This window comes from Micropterus salmoides, unplaced genomic scaffold, assembly GCF_014851395.1.
Source record: "Micropterus salmoides isolate LMB-PRFRI ecotype aquatic unplaced genomic scaffold, ASM1485139v1 Ms_hic_scaffold_14, whole genome shotgun sequence".
In the NCBI taxonomy this organism is placed as follows: domain Eukaryota; kingdom Metazoa; phylum Chordata; class Actinopteri; order Centrarchiformes; family Centrarchidae; genus Micropterus; species Micropterus salmoides.
In genome coordinates, this window is record NW_024040485.1 from 5,870,936 (window position 1) to 5,886,772 (window position 15,837).

Consider the following 15,837-nt stretch of genomic DNA (forward strand, 5'->3'; position numbering starts at 1 on the left):
GGTAGTGCACCTGAATTTTGTTGAATACACCAGGGCAGTGACAAAGACATTCAATTCTATGTATGTTTACATATGGCTACTTAATTTGGATTCTTATGATTTGTGCCCCCAAAACAGGTGATTTGAATTCTAACCAGTTGCACGTTTGCATCACCAGCTACACAATAATTCACTGATAATTCCTTCAGTCTATCTGGTTTTCGTTAAAACAGCACATTAAACCTGTAGCAAATTTCTTGTCTTACATGAGTGCAACAGAGAAATACTTGGGATTGGACGTTGATTAGTTAATTAGTATTTCTGACACAGCTGTAATGTGGGTCCAAATAGATAAGTGACTTTGTTTTGTTCCTCTTACAATCGATCAAAAGCACATGTCATGCTGTTGACTAGCAATTTGTGTCTAACTACTAACAAAACAAGACATCTGAAAGTTTTTTAAAGAAACTTTACACTCCCAGACCTAGTTTTTTCGTTTGGTGCTGAGCTTCAGAAGAGAGAAAAGTAAAAGCAGCTAAGAGACGATAATGATATTGATTCATAACAGTGAGAAGAAAATGGGTTTTTCACACACGCACACACAGTTCTGTATTCGCTGTCTTTCAGACAAACACGGCTTTTACCTTAGGTATATTTTATTGTCACATACACATACATGTTGCAAAATTCATTCTCTGCATTTAACCCATGCCTCAAGGGAGCAGTGGGCAGCCGCTGTGCAGCGCCCAGGGACCGACGCCAGATCTGAGCCAGTGTCGCTGGGTCAATGGCACTGACTGGAGAACATGACGTTTTTTTGTTCACAGAAATGTGAATATGTAGGAAATTAAACTCTTGAAAGTACAAGCTGTGTGACACAATTCCTGTCGCCGTGTAAAAGACAAAGATTGACGTAGCAAATGAAGCTGTATTTTCCTAATCTCTGAAACACGGCAGCCCACATAAACGATCGACGGTAAAACATTGTCACATTTATTGCTCTATATATCATGTCATCTCTTTCAGGTAACTGTAGAAAAGTAGATTTTTCAGTTACAAAGACAATTTTAACTGGTGCAGACTTTAGGTTTCCTGCTTCATGTAGTTCACATTTAGCAATGTGTACTTTTAGGGATTTTGTTTTGTAACTTGTGCGTTTTTTCCAATACATATTTTTTCTCTCAAAATAAGACTTTTTGTTGCAGTAAGTGTGCAAACAGAGTGAAGGGTGCCACTTTATTAAAAAAGGAGCCCAATGTGGATTCAGGAAAGAAAAACAATCATAAATTTGGATGTGATGCTAGTGTTTGTTTGGATGTAAGATGTTGATGACATCAGGGTGGTGAAGAGCCATGTTTGCTTTGTGGCACCAGTTTGTGTCTCTTATGAAATCGATTTTGAGAATATATATATGAAACCTTTGACCAAGCAGGATTTAACAGGACATTTCTAAAATCCTTACAGAGCCTTCTGTCCTGCTGATACACAAAATATCCCGTCCGCTGTACAATCAAGTATATTTGACCTGTTATATAAGCTGTGACTCGAACCCAAGACCAAAGACCACTGTTGGACGAGTCAGCAGATTACAGCTGTTTACTACTGCCAGTTTGGGTCGAGGAATAGAGTCAAACCTTGTGCAACAGGTTAAAATGCTGCTTTTACTGTAGACAAGAGGAAAATTTATTTTAAGTGATCACTGTAATTTCAAACGCCCCGTGATGATATACAAATGTTTCAATGATTAAACTGTTTTAAACTACCACTGTAGGATTCAGAGCTGCTGAAACTGCTTTCTTTTTAACCAAAAGTGAGATCACTAGGGCTGAGCAATACAGTTAAAATCATTGTCACGATATTAATATGGATCTGTTCCGGTATCAATATAATCACGTCATCACTTCAACACATTTTGGTACTTTCTAATTCTAGGATTCTTAGATCATTAATTTGAAAGAAATGTGTAAACAATATCATGATAAGATCATAATATCCCAGTCATGGGATAACACATAACGTGATTCTGCTAAAAGGTGATAAACAATAATATTGACTTATCACCCAGCCCTTATAACTACACAATAACTACCACATATTAAGTAGCACCTTGTATAACAGTAAAGTAAAACTGCACAAAGGGTGGGCGACTGGCAGTAGTGAGGACGCAATAATTACTACTGGCTTCTTTTGTTTTAAGAAAAGTAAATAGTTCAGACAAAATAATAATAATAATAAAAGTATCTTCGGTTTATGGGCGGCACGGTCGTCCAGTGGATAGCGCTGTGGCTTCACCGTAAGAAGGTCACTGGTTCAAACCCCGTGTCTGTGTAGGTTCTCTCCGGGGGCTCCGGCTTTCTCCCACCATGCAAAGACATGCAGGCTAGGTTGATTGGTGACCCTAGATTGTCCTTAGGTGTGAGCGTGACTGGTTGTTTTGTCTATATGTGGCCCTGTGATGGACTGGCGACCTGTCCAGGGTGTACCCCGCCTTTCACCTGGTGTCAGCTGGGATTGGCTCCAGCCCCCCTGCGACCCTGTACGCAGGATAAGTGGTTGAAGATGGATGGGCATGATGCATTTTCCATTAAATTTAAACCTAATTGTATAATGTACTTATCCGACATACTGTAAGTTTGATCTCACTTAACATGATGCTCACTTCAGCTTTATAAAAAAAAAAACATTTCACAAACTTTTCATGAAACTGATTTTCTGTGTTTTTCTCCCTCCTCAGCGTCCCTGCATTTAAAACGCCCACACAGACACAAAGTACAACACAATTATTGAGTGACTCTTGTCTGGATCTGATACAGGAATGATCTTGGATGTGATTACATACAAATGTGATTAAATACAAAGAGCTGATGCAGCGGCCGTGCAGAGCCAGCAGCATTTAAGTGGTCATAATGACATCTGCGGCACATTAAATTCCTTTTATACGACCATGTTCACTGTCTGGAGAAGAACCTTTTCTTTAAAGTACCATACTTACATGAGTATAAAATTGTTAATGTTACTTTATGACTTTCAAACTTTATTTTCTTTGCATGTTTCTGGAGCTTATTCATTTATCAAACTGATTAGAGCTCAAATGATTGGTTGGTTAGTTGAAGGACAGAAAAGTAATCAGTCACTGTTTTCATAATCAGGTATTTTTGAAATTCACTGGTTCAAAACTCTCAAATGTGAAAATCTGCTGGTTTTCGTAGCCTTCCCTAATAGTAATCCGAATACTTTTGGATTGTTAGTCAGACATTACAAGACATTTGATGGCGTTACATTGGGCTTTAGGAAATTGTAATTAACATTTTTAGACCAAATGATTAAACAATTAATCGCGAAAATAATACAGATTAACCGAAAATAAAAATAACTGTTAGTTGCAGCCCTAGATATATTAGATGTGAATTATATTTTGTTAAAATCTAATTGTTTTAACAGCTGTGGAGTTTATGAAACTTAGTTGTTGACTTAATTGTTGAAATAAACAAAGTCAGCCTGCCTATCCCTTATATAACAGTAATGTAAAACACACACTGCAGCACACACACAGTCATTTGCTCAGGAAACATAAACTGCATCAGTTTTTCCAAGATCTCATGAAAAATATGAAAACAGCCACACATCAGCACCACCTCTCTAAGTTTATGAGATGTTGCAAATCCAGTCTTGCACATTTAATTATACTCCAGATCTGCAAACAGTAAATCGCCTCCAGCAGCACCACTTTTCTTCTCCAGACATCCTCTAACCTCCTATTTCCCTGAAGGACAGCTGAAGCTTTATTTCGTGTTTTCATCATGTCAAAAACCTTCAATGCTTCCATTAATTATAGTGATGGAAAATGGGGGGGGGGGGGGTACAATGTTAAGAGTACGTTTCCAGTATTCTTTTACAATTACTCAGCTTTCTCTTTCTGCTTCTTTCAGTAGTGCGCTTTCCTCAACAAAATAAAAGATTCAACCAACAGCTAAAGCTTTCTGCTTACATTAGGCCTCCTGTCAATCACCTGATGCCAGCTATAGCACGAGTGCAGGTTATATTCAGACCTTATTTTTTGCAAATGCTGTTGTTGTCAAAACTGTTTAGATGAGGAAGCATGTTTCTAAAGGCTATAACATGAACTACAGTGATGTTAAAGAAAGTATAGGAATTAACAATCTGCACCTGTAAAATATTACAATTACCGATTAAAATACGTGGTAATTACATAAGTTAAACAGCTACTTACACTAAATGCATTTGGGACAGTGTGTTTCCTGCACTAAACAGATGTGATAATTGTCTTTAGTTTGGTCAGAGATGTAACATTGTTGAATTATAATACAGCTACTCTACAAAACTACTCTACAAAACTACAAAAAAAACTACAACATATTTTTGAGTTGTTAGTCTTACGGTGTAGACCTGGATCCCTGGGAACTGTTTGGAAGCAAAGCCGATATATTGCAGATAAATCAGTAGTGGTGTTTGTAACAGCTGATAAATGACAATTAAAAAAGAAACAGTGGGATGGATCCTTCAAATCTTTTTTGTAGTTTTAAACATTTGACTTTTGTTTAAAGTATTATTTATTAAAATGGTTATTTTTAAACTGCATGTCACGTTATCTTGGTTAGGTCTCATAAATCCACGTAACAAATGTTAGGGATAGTCTTTGTTTATGTTGGGTATTTCTGAAAAGAAGAGAAAAAAAGAATATCACCTGTTTGAATATCCTGAAATATCAAAATCGGTATTGGTCTCAAAATTCCCATATCGGTCTGGCTTTATTTGGAAGGTTTGTTTTCCTATGAAGTAAAACTAGCGAGATTCTTCACTTTATTGGAAATTTGATCAGTTTTGAATCATCTGAAATCACTAAACCACTTTGCAGAAGTACACACAGCAGCCTGAATATACCACGTGTGTGCTGTTAAGCACACCAAGCTCCATTAAATCTATGTAATCTAACATTCATTTTTCTCACTGAGACAAAAGAGAGATTATCCGCATTAATGATTTTTGGTGCAGAGAAGTAATTATGTGTAATTACAGGAAAAACTGGTGATGAGATAGGGAGGTGGGAGAGTGAGAAGCAGCCAGGAGAGCTTTACTGTTGAACAGCACGTTCAGCTTAAATCAGCACTAAAGGACCAAAATATTAGGAAAGTTTGTTTTTCATCTGTGCAAGTATTCCCTTAGGTGACTATAAAGAACACAAGTAGATTTTTTAGAGAGATGGAAACTCTCCTCCTGTAAGAGCCAGGTAATGAAAATCTGTGCTCATAATGAACCTTTCAACTGCTGCTTTTACCCAAAGCAAACTACAGCACAATCAAGGCATACACATAAGTGATGTGGGTGGTTTTTGTGCACACTGAAGACTTTCCACAGTTAATAGGAATATTCATAATGCAACCTCTGGCTGATGGCTTTGTCCACAGAAAGATACATTATGTGCATTCAAGTGGGACCCTGAATACATGTATTGCTTCACGGTGAAGGATTTGAATAGGGACTAGTGAAGAAGCTCCTGGCAGCACAATGGGCTGCTGACTGCAGAAGCTTTTACTGCACTAAATATCTAAAGGTTTATTGCTTTCAACAGTCATTTTATTTGGTCAAAGTGTTCCTAAGAAAAGCACTAAACTCTGATTCGGTTCCTTTATGGCAAAATATTAAATAAACATAGTAGCTCTCCTAGAAGCTTGGATAACTGAGCCTTTAGGTATGGCTCAGTGTGCTTCAACAGGTGCGTGTTGGATGGTCAGACAGTGCCTGAAACTCCTTTGGACCCTTCTCTTTTATTGTTTGAGAGACCATCCAAAGGTGTTCGACATCCCCATATTGAAATGATTACTGCGTTGTCTCTATGACAGTGGGCTTTTTCAGTCCAGTTTCAATTGTGGCAGTTTAGAACAACTGGAAACACATTGTACAACCCAGTTTCTTTCAAGTGTAGCCTACCTCCTGCCATACAACTGATGTTCCTGGACAGTCATCATTATTAGTGTGATGGAGCTGGATATCAACTGGTTCGATTAATGGTAGTGTTGTAGTTCTCAAGACCGATCTTAAGACCACTTTTTGATGGTCTTGGTCTCGTCTCGGACTCGAATGCATTTGTACTCAGTCTCGGTCTCGGACACTGAGGACTCGGGATTTTATTTCAAGACCAGTCAATACCATAACCTTGGGAATATCAATTAATTGCTTTTGCATTGTCGGATTTATTTGTTAACATCGTTACTTTGATTGGATGTAAAACATATTGCTTCAAATGCAACCAATAACCCTAATTAAAAATGTGTTGTTCCCGTCAACGACTGTGAACCCTCCCCGCGATGCTTACGTTGATTTCATCTCTTGTGGAGATGGATCAATTTGAGAAATACCTATGATCTCGTATCACATTTTATCATGTGTCATATAATGTGGGGAACTGGTCTTGGTCTCAGCCCCTAAAAGTCTTGGTCTTGTCTCGGTCTAGGTCAACTCTGGTCTTGGTCTTGACTTGGTCTCGGTTTGGGTGGTCACTAATTAACGGTGCCTTTTACAACCACATTATAAGCTCTGTTTTAATTACAAAGCTATCATTGGCAACATCAAGAGTGCAGCGTTTAAGGGGACAAGACAAAACAGTGATTTACGAGGAGAGAGTATGTTTTTGCAGAACCAGTAGAGCAAACAAACAAAGAAATCGTGATGCGTTGTACTGTGTCCTGTCACGATGTGTCGTGTCGTGTTCTGTCGTGATTCACGTTGTGACGTGATGTGTTCTGTCCTGTGGTTCTGTCCCGATGTGTCGTGATGAGATCTCATGACTCGATATGCCACATGTGGCAGGTGGAAATTAGCACAGAGGATGCCACTGCCACTTTTAAATCGTTTGTGAGGCAGCGTTTTGAGTGCCCGGCGGAAACGGCAACAGTGAATGACAGTCAGGACACAAAGCAACATTTCAAAATGCACCTGCATCGTTTAGCATTTTGTAACATGTAACATGTTTCGTCACTGAAGTGTTAAAATATCATCTTGTTCTCGCGAGATAAGTGTGTTATCACACCCCTAGTCATGACGTACCGATTAGTTGATTTATCAAAATACTGAACTGAAATTTAAGGAACTATTTTCAAATAATCCTCACTTAGCAGCCTTAATTAATATAGTCAAATAACATTACCTCAATGTGCTTCATGTGCACACATGATAATAATTATCTCTGGAGTTCCACAGGATTTATTGTCATGCTCGGTGAATATAACGATTAACGCTGACACATGTTAATCTAAAGTCTGAGAGTGTTCAGTCCTGATAAAAGATATTGATGAAATGAAGTCCTGAGGCTCCCTGATATCTTGTGTTAAAGACTGGATTAAACTACATATTGAAGTTTATTGTCACGTCTTACTCAATCTGCCAGGGGACAGGCAGAGACAGACTGTCAGCAGTATATTGGTCTGGAAATGTTTGAATATTGCAGCAGTATGTGTTTAGTTTTAGGTTTTGTAATGCTCAGCCAAGAAGCATGACATCATTACTGCCACTCTGAAAATAAAAGTAAAACCACAGTGTTTGATTTTAAAGTTTACTTCTGATTAAAGTGAATTGATTAGTGGCTCTTGTACACCCTCAAGCATGTTTAATTTCAAAAACATGCAGGTGTTGATTAGAAAATAGGCATAATTTTCTTAGTTCCTGGTTTCATATATGGTGGTTTTAGAGTGACAATTTAATTAAGCTCATCATATTTGGGTCAGAGGGGCCGGAGGCTAATTACATTGCAGGTAAAACCACCTCAAAAAAAGAAGGATTTCACAGCAAAAACACCCACTCAAGAGCTCTGAACTCACACATTAGACATCTGAAAGTCGTAATTATGCATCTTTCCTGCAATTAGGCTACTTGGAAACTGACAGAAACTGTTTCCTATTCTTTTCACATTTCTATTCAACGGATCACGTCTTGTCTGCCACTTCCAGCTCACTATTTACAGATGCAATATGGAAAGCGCAGAAGGTCAAGCATGTGCTGGAGCATTTACTAATTTTGATATCACTTTAATATCCACAATATATGATGCATCTGCGCACATCATGCACAGACGTTTAGAGATGTTCACGCTTTAGCAACGACAACACATTCGGCTCATCTACAAACCAAACGAGTCGGCGTCTGCTGGAGCGAAACAAGAAGCACACACACACGTCAGAGCTGTAATAACTGCCAGTAATTAAAGCTCATTTCACGCCGCTGCAGTTTGGGATGCTGCACACACGGAGCTATTCGTCAAAATTAGTTGAGATGCTCAGAAGCACATCACACCTGTCAATCAATGTACAACCTGCTGATGAAGGCTGTATGACCAAAACATGATAGTTTGTTTTCTTCATGACATTAATTGTTTTTCAGTCAATCTTGGTTCCCTAGTGAGCTCCACAAATAAGCTTGGAATTGATCTGATAGCGCTGCAGTTTTTCCAGGTTTTCACTCACTTTGTCCCCGTCTACTTAGACGTGTTTCAACATTTATTTAAAGGTGAATTAACTGAGTAAATGATCACAACATCATGAAATTAACAGTATTTTTCAACAGATTAAAAGGAAGCGCAGGAGTCCTCCTGTCCATGCCCTCAACATCATCGTCAGGCTTCGCAGTTGTTGTGGTTTTGTTGTCCTTCTCTCTTGCCTCCCTCTACCTGCAATACATAAACAGGAATAGGATCACACATGCAGAGACATAGAGGGGGGAAAAATGAGCACCTCCACAACAACTTGATCTCAAAAACTTGCACAGTGATTTATCATAAACTCCAGCAGTCAGCTGAATGGCTCATATTTAAATTACTACTAAACTATAATACAGGAAACAATTAACACGAAAACAACATGTGGGTGATGTAATACTTTAAGCAGTACTGGAACTGTACTTTACATTTTGTAGGTACTTTGAGTATTTCCATTTCATGCTGCTTTAAACTTCTACAACACTATATTTAGGTGGCAAATATAGTTTCTTTAGAGATTAAGATTTTTAAAACATAGTTTTGGGTGGTGGCCCCTTACAAAAAGCAGTGTCTATATATGAGGGCCCTTGTCATCTTTCAGATGTCTCTGATTGGAGAAAAAGTCCAGTTAAGTCCAAAGAATATATACAAATTTGGGTTGTTACGAAGTGCTTCACAAGGGCAGAAAAATAAAAGCACCAGGTTTGGAACAGTTGAAAAAGATAGACAACTCATTTGTTTTCCTGTTTGAACCGTGAACAAACATACGATGCTTGTCAATGTAAAAGATAATTTTGCAAGTCAAGAAAGTCGCAGTTTTGGTTTTTTGGGGGGTTTTTGGGGTGAAACTGCTCAATGAGCTACATCTCTCGTCTCAGATAATATACGTTGCCAACATGTTAATCTTGAGCAGCAGTCACGCACATAGGCAGTTGGCAGGTCAGTCTGTGTCAAGCTCTATTGCTGTGACTTTAATCTCAGCCAAAGTAACGACTACACAGGCAGCTTCTTACAGCAACTTGTCCCAGTTCCTACTAGTGGAGCCGTCTGATAAAGAACAGGCATTGGTTAACTTAACAGCAGAGATAATGAGAAAGGTTTCATGAAGTATATCTAGCTGGTCTGTCAGTACTGTTGTGCGGCTTCATTTTGATTTATTGGTTAAAAAAAACAACAACTAAAAACCTAATGCAGTCCATAAAAGCTGATTTTTATCCCTGAGTTAGAGACCTGAAAGGTGTATTGACTGGTTGGACATTAAGAGAGAAAAATGAGCAGTGGACATGATCTACCTTGAGTTTTGGCTACTTTTCTCCTACCTTTTCAGAAAAAAGGCTAAACCCTTCAGCAGAAAGATGGACAAACCCTTCAGTTTCTATACGAGTGCACTTTTATTCCTATTCGAAGACCCCAGCAGAGTTATAGATTTTCCAGCAGGGAGCAGTGTTAGTGTGTGGGCTGGCAGTTGCCTGCTGAGGCTTGTGTCCCAGTGATTTGTTTGTCCTGCTGAATGAGTTTGCTGCCTGTCATTAATGCAGCCAAGCAGGGAGGAAAAGTCTGTCAGTCACAAGCCCCTCTGCGGCTGCTCTGAGTTCAGCTTTCCCCCCGGCTCGCTCTCTGTCTGCCTCTGTCTATATCTGTCTGTGTTTGTCATCGCCTGGCTCTCTCTGGTTGCCTCGTCCATCATGATGCAGACACTCATCTCTCCGTCTACATTTCAGCCATTATATGATGCTGTCATACGGTGTAGCTCATAATATTTGCAACACTGAAATAAGCGCTGGCGTTGCTACGTTTTCAACCTTCTAAGTTAAGAGTTCACTTTCGCAAAGCTTTAGCACTGACATCCTACAATCCAAATTTGAGGTACTTCTACTTTCCTTGATACAGTAGTAATATTAATCCAGAAAAATCATTTATAATAGTAAAACATGGACAGGGAAAATTTTACTGCAGAATGAGGACTTTTACTTTTGATACTTTAAATGGAGTTATGTAAACTGAGGTTTAGGAACAGGACCACGCCTCTCTCACTTATTCGATCACCTGCGCTTCATTCAATTCCTCCAATCAACCACCTTCCCTTCACTCATTTCATCCACCTGTGCCTCTCGAATCCAATCACATGCACTCACGTACAGTATATAAGCTGTCTAACCCGTTTTCTCTCCCGTTTCTCAGTTCTCACATCCCTCCCACCCAAACCCCACTTGCTCACCTCTTCTAATGGGCGGCGCTGCGGCCTCACGGCGGGAAGGTTCTGGGTTTGGACCTGCTCACTTTGCGTGTTCTCCCCGTGTTTGCGTGGGTTTACCCCGGGTTCCTCCCACCATGAAAGACATGCATCCTAAAATCCATAATTCCGCCAAATAATCATTTTGTAACAGGAACCACAGGGGGTTCATAAAACCTAGCCGCTTATCCCTCACCCTGAGTCTTGACCCCTCGGGTTCCCAGCCGCTCCGGCCACCAAACCCTAAACAAACTCCTCGACCCCTTCATCCCTCCATCTTGCATACTTACATACTTATACTTAAGGTTTTGCATGCAGTAGGTACTATTACTGTGTGGTATTAGTACTTTTACTTTTAGTAAAGTATTTGAATACTTCCACCTCTGACTGACTGATTTAACATTTGCTTTACTGAATATTTTTGAGTTTTGGAAAAAAGGAGCAATTTGAAGACGTCATCTCCCGGCAAAAGCCCACAAATAAGTACATAAATCGTGCAACATTGCCTTTGCTACTTCTCGCTCATCACTGTTTGTAGGCTGATTTGGATGATCTGGCTCAATAGCAAATGGTAAATGTCTCTTTGACAGACATTTATGCCCAGCAGGCTGGCAGACTAAATTCCTGACCCAACACTGCATCGCTTTCTCTTTGTCGGCAAATATTTTAAAAGCATCCAAAGAAATTTTGCTCTCACTTGCATCAATATAAATTTGCATCTATGGAACTTAAATTGTATTCTCTGAAAGACATTTTATAAACTAAACAATTAATCAAGAAAAAGTGATTCATTGATCTGTAGTTACTGCTATAATTGATTACCCATATAGAGAATATTTTACTTCCTCACTTGCTGCAGTTGCAGAACAATACAAATATTGATTAAAAAGTATTGATCTTCAAGATGAAAAACATGATCAGTGAAAACACTTACCACCACCCACATTCTATAAATCATTTTATGACCTGCTGATGTGCATTGACCACCCTGAAGTGCAGAGGGAATCATTCTGGCAGAGGAGGAGGGAGACAGTGGCTGGCTGTTTCTATATATTCAGCTGTAAAAATACACTGTAGAGGGATTCTCATCACAGTCTCTATTCAAATGGGCAGATAGCAGAGTAGCCATATCAGCATGCAGTCCCCTGAGCCTGTGATAGATTACTCATGTCGGTTTGGGAATATATTTGTGCATTTTATGCATATTTCTGTACCTGTGTGTGAATGTGAGTATATATGTTATTACCCTTTATCAGAACCTCCCAGCCCTCAAGACATTTCATTTACTGTACATATGGATCATTGTCTGACAGCCCAGTCTATATTAAACCCGTTCATTTCCATCCATCTCTCTGAATAATCCCTGAGCTGCTGCTCTGCTCTCTGCCAACATGAGTCTTGCAGGCCTGTTGTGGGGCGTCTCATCGCCCATACATTTTCAATGTAATGGTCCTTTTTTTTATGGATGAGATGAGATCTGGGAGCCTGTCTGCCTTTGTAGTACGCTAATCAACCTGTCTGCCTGCTTGCCTGCCTTTGCGTTGTTGTTCAGCAGAGAATAAAATCAATTTTGCAACAAATGCAGCAGGACAGTAAAAGCAGCAGCAGATTGCCTTGTACCCAACATACCCAATCAAGAATCACAGTCATAAAGATGATACTCGTCTTCTGTCCAGGAGCATTGGATGGAAGAAAAAGTGGAAGCAATAGTGTTGTAGTGAACATGACTTTACCCTGCATGCGCCATTGTCAGCGATGGCTCGCCTTTGTCCTTACCAAGGACATAGTAAAAGTAGTTTTACATTACAAAATGGCGTAAATGTTTGCAGAGGTTTATCTACTTGGCCACAGTCGTAGGATTGTCCTTGACGAGCTGTCTAAAAATACCCTTGAACCAGGACTGTGAATATAGAAGCAGAAAAGCAGAGTGTGTGGAAGATTTCATGCTTTAAGATGATTTGAGGCATCTTTAAATGTGAATCCTCGGAGTATGTGTTGCAGCAAACCGCTCATTCTCCTCCAAGTGTTATCAAAGGGAGACACAAGGGTAGAAAAATTGAGCTCAAGAGTAAAAATAAAATTGACGTGTCACTTGTATTTTGCAGAAGGAGGGATTAAACATGGGAAGGGATACTGACCTGTAATAATAGCTGGAAGAATCAAAGGGGTTTTCTTTGTGGAACAGAAAGCTGCTTCTGTGGGATTTCAGGCAACCCTTCTGTGCAGTTTAATACTTAAGTTAAAGAATCTTGGAGTCAAAGGCCTTGTCGTGCAGGGAGAGGGGATAAAAACCCTACAAAAATGAAGGCAGTGGAAGACTACAAGGAGTGAGGAAAGGTGGCCAGGTGCACTGTCCATTACGCAGTTAGGGCGAGGAGTACAAATATACTAATGGATCATATGTGATATAGAAACAAACCACAATAGATTTGTAAAGTGGGAGTAGATATTTTGGACATCTAGTGTCCCTAAAGTAAAAGCAGCTGAAGCACTTCCAACGCTTAGATGGTTGTAAATTTTTGGTACAAAAGATGAACTCCATCAGAAAATCTTTTGATTAAAAGTCAACAAGTAGAAGCCTTTCTATAAAATGTAAGGTGAGAAGTCAAATACGACTCTCAAAGAACAAATCTGTAAGAATTATCCAGTCACAGAGTTTAAAAATCACGTGTGTTTGCTTAAATATTCACTTTTATTTTCGGCAACTATGTTGTGTTTTTTTCTCAATTGCAATGAGAAAATGTTTTTGAATTTAGTACAGTAAAGCTTTGATTCCCACCTCTGACCGGCTTTTACTCCTTAGAAATGATGGCTCAGGCTCATGGGTATTGTAGTAGGGGTAAACCGGGGCAAAAGTAACACAGGACGAAAATAACAAGGTGATCTTCTCAGAGCCCTGACTGCATTTGCAGTTCAAGTTGTGACAGCACCTTCAGCACACAACCCTTGATGGATCTGCCAAATATCGCATGATTGTGTCATTGTTTCCCGCGGCCGTCTTCGGAAAACTGTTTTCGAGCATGGCAAGTAAATTTCTAAAGCAGTACTGTTTTTCAAATTACAAGTTGTGTCTCTCGTTTCATGTGTCATAGTAATGATCAATCTACAGGTTATTTAGTGCTTTAACACACCTTGAAGTTTGCCCTGTCAGAGTTTTTCAGAGTAAAAATAAATCGTGTTGATACATCAGGAGTTCCTGCTACAGTGCCCACTAGTATTACTTTTGTACCGCTCGCTGCTAATGTGGTGACTTTCTCTGTGTTGCAGCATGTATTGAAACATGTTTCTGTTATATTATACCAACAGATTATGCCAAGAGTGAGGGTCAGAAAGACGGACAGAGGTCTGATTCAGCCAGATGTTTTCATGCACATTTTGGAATTACGTATAAAAACAGCTGGATAGAAACATGACTATTTTTGCATTATTTTGAGTATTTATATTTATGTTATGAATATTAATTTTCATATTGTTCATATTGTTGAAGAAATGTTTTATAAAATGGATTGACATTGCCAATGAACAAGTATACGGTTGGGTTTCTTTTGAAACATTTGAAGAAACTGTAAATAGATAATAAATAAAATGAAAATGTTATTTATACATTTTTTGCAAAGATAAAGGACAAAATCCAGGTCATAGTAAAGTATATTTAATAAGAACAAGGGAAACACAAAACATCCTCCTGTGTGTTACTTTTGACCCTCCTGTGTGTTACTTTAAAGCTTCCTGTGTGTTACTTTTGAACCTTCCTGTGTGTTACTTTTGACCCTCCTGTGTGTTACTTTTGACCCTCCTGTGTGTTACTTTTGACCCTCCCGTGTGTTACTTTAAACCTTCCTGTGTGTTACTTTAAACCTTCCTGTGTGTTACTTTAAACCTTCCTGTGTGTTACTTTTGACCCTCCTGTGTGTTACTTTAAACCTTCCTGTGTGTTACTTTAAACCTTCCAGTGTGTTACTTTTGACCCTCCTGTGTGTTACTTTTGACCCTCCTGTGTGTTACTTTAAAGCTTCCTGTGTGTTACTTTTGACCCTCCTGTGTGTTACTTTTGACCCTCCTGTGTGTTACTTTTGACCCTCCTGTGTGTTACTTTCGACCCTCCTTACTTTTGACCCTCCCGTGTGTTACTTTAAACCTTCCTGTGTGTTACTTTAAACCTTCCTGTGTGTTACTTTAAACCTTCCAGTGTGTTACTTTTGACCCTCCTGTGTGTTACTTTCGACCCTCCCGTGTGTTACTTTCGACCCTCCTTACTTTTGACCCTCCTGTGTGTTACTTTCGACCCTCCCGTGTGTTACTTTTGACCCTCCTGTGTGTTACTTTTGACCCTCCTGTGTGTTACTTTTGACCCTCCTGTGTGTTACTTTCGACCCTCCTGTGTGTTACTTTCGACCCTCCTTACTTTTGACCCTCCTGTGTGTTACTTTTGACCCTCCCGTGTGTTACTTTTGACCCTCCTGTGTGTTACTTTCGACCCTCCTGTGTGTTACTTTCGACCCTCCTTACTTTTGACCCTCCTGTGTGTTACTTTCGACCCTCCTGTGTGTTACTTTTGAACCTCTTGTGTGTTACTTTTGACCCTCCTGTGTGTTACATTCGATTCTCCTGTGTGTTACTTTTGACCCTCCTTTGTGTTACTTTTGACCCTCCAGTGTGTTACTTTTGACCCTCCTGTGTGTTACTTTTGAACCTCCTGTGTGTTACTTTTCACCCTCCTGTGTGTTACTTTTGACCCTCCTGTGTGTTACTTTTGAACCTCCAGTGTGTTACTTTTGACCCTCCTGTGTGTTACTTTCGACCCTCTTGTGTGTTACTTTTGAACCTCCTGTGTGTTACTTTTGACCCTCTTGTGTGTTACTTTTGAACCTCCTGTGTGTTACTTTCGACCCTCTTGTGTGTTACTTTTGAACCTCCTGTGTGTTACTTTTGACCCTCCTGTGTGTTACTTTCGACCCGCCTGCGTGTTACTTTCGACCCTCCTGTGTGTTACTTTCGACCCTCCTTACTTTTGACCCTCTTGTGTGTTACTTTTGACCCTCTTGTGTGTTACTTTTGACCCTCCTGTGTGTGTGTCCTTCAAAGAAAACTTTCAAATGCGAAATTACAGTCATAAAAATACTTCTGGGACCAGCGT